Raw genomic sequence first — 2,500 nt, 5'->3', positions numbered from 1 at the left:
GGGCAATTGTAGATTTGGCCCCAGCTGTGCTTTTCCCCATCCGACCTTATGTCGTAGACTTGCTATGGGCACCTGTCCATACGGTATAACAGGAAAAAATTGCCCCCACCTCCACCCCAAATACTGTCCTAAATACAGAATCTATGGTTCTGATCCTAAATACGGATGCATAAGAGGCAATGGATGCACCTTATTCCATCCTAAACTGTGCCAAACTTCTGTCTCACAAAGGATGTGCCTGAACCCAGAATGCAACCACCACCATCTGAAGGGCACAAAACGATCACAGAATAGATATAAACAGGAACAGAGGAAATCTAGGACAACAAGAACAAAATACAACCACGTTTCCCCTCCTACAATCAAACAACGTAGACAGAACCATGAAAAAACACCAAATAACGCCAACTTGAAATATGTATCCTCTGACCAAGTTGCAAACCAAACAAGTAACTCTTTTTTACTGACATACCTGGAAAATATGAAGGCCGACCTAAGCCAGGAGATCCAGCGAGCCATCACCCATCTATGCAAATCACAAGGACCACTCACCCATTACCAACTTCCCTTACCTCGACATTCCTATTAAATGTACATGGCATCAACCCATCAATTATTGCCCAAAAATAGAAGATCCCATATATAGAGTGTTGGCTTGCCGAAATGGCACATTGCTTCCCTTTCTTTATCCTTACCGAGACTCACCTGAACAACACCCATATGGACGCAGAGGTGAAAATAAAAGATTTCACCATTGTTCGTGCGGATCGCACAGACCGAAATAAGGGAGGGACAGCCATCTTTATCCATGACTCCTTTTCACTTGATGCCAAGGACACATTTTCCAATGGCTACTGTGAATCGGTATCACTATACAACAAAGCCAAGGACATAACCATTGTTGGTCTTTACAGGCCTCCCCAGGCACCTCTAAAGTACTTTGAAGAGTGCCTTAGCAAAGTCAAGTCCTTCCTTCGGAAGTACCACTCCGGAAACATACTAGTGATGGGTGATTTTAACCTCCCTCATGTGAACTGACCCACAAATACTCCAAAGTTAGGCAAGTGCTCTACATCAGATAGGGCAGCAGCAGAACTGCTCTTTAATCTGATGGATGAGTATTTCCTGACTCTGCTAGTGTTTGAACCAACGAGACAGAATAAAACGATCTTGGATCTGGTATTGACCAATCACTCTAGCTACGTTCACAGCATTTCAGTCGAAAAAACTCTCCTCTTAGACCACGACATGGTACTCTGCAATCTTAATTCCCGACATATAAAAACCAAACCAGCCAATCCCACTCCATGGCACCCATTTGACAACATAAACTTCCACAAAGCGGACTGGGGAACAATCAGAAAGGATCTGTCTTCCATCGACTGGTCTTTTTCTCTCAATTCCCCTCATATTGAGACCGCGTGGCAGCACTTTGAAACCATTGTCACCTATACATGCTCTAAACACGCTCCCAAGAAATCTACTAACACAAACAGAAACCGGCTCCCTAAAAAGAAAAAAAACTCATCAGGCGCATCAAAAGACTCAACAAAAATCAACCATTAAAATATTCCCACACACAACATCCACATTCACAACAATGAAAAGACTAGAGCTGGAAAAACTTCATCTGCAGACTAACATGAAAACCTCCATTGAAAATCAAAGAGCTGTGGAGGAACAGTGGGTAATCAAAAAACATCAAACAGAACCCAAAAGTGTTCTATTCTTATGCAAATAAGCATAGAACCACTGTCTCACCCATTGGGCCATTGATTGATGATAATGGCAGTCCCCAACACGATGCTAAAGAAATGGCAGAAATACTGCAGAAACAATATTGCTCTGTCTTCAGTGTTCCCACTGATATTGATGTGAGTGAAACGAACGAAGTTGACTCCCAACACAAAATCGCAGACATAACCTTCACTGCCACCGACATCGTAGCAGCAATAAATGAGGTCAAACATTACTCTGCTGTAGGCCCTGATAGATTTCCCGCTAGTCTCCTGAAGGAATGTAGATATCAACTTGCAGTCCCTCTGACCAACCTCTGGAGAAATTCGTTAGACGCAGGTTATGTACCGAAACAGTTTCTATCCCAGTCGGTCATCCCGGTTTTCAAACAGGGAAACAGATCCCTCGCAGTCAACTATCGCCCAATCTCACTCACCTCCCACATCATCAAAGTGTTTGAAAGAGTGTTAAGATCAAGGATAGCTGACTTCCTGGAGACCCACAAACTCCTAAATTCAAATCAACATGGCTTTCGCTGTGGCAGGGACTGTCTAACACAGCTCTTACACCACATTGAAGATGTACTCAAAGCCTTGGGAACAGGTTCGAACTCTGACGTCATATATCTTGACTTCAGTAAAGCGTTCGACAGGGTAGACCATAACATCCTACTCTCAAAATTGGCAAATGTTGGAATCCGTGGAAAAGTTCTACGCTGGATTCAGTATTTCCTGGCGAATAGAACACAACATGTTGTAGTTGA

Source organism: Octopus sinensis, unplaced genomic scaffold, assembly GCF_006345805.1.
Source record: "Octopus sinensis unplaced genomic scaffold, ASM634580v1 Contig19844, whole genome shotgun sequence".
Classification (NCBI taxonomy): Eukaryota; Metazoa; Mollusca; class Cephalopoda; order Octopoda; family Octopodidae; genus Octopus; species Octopus sinensis.
This window is presented reverse-complemented; position numbering follows the sequence as displayed.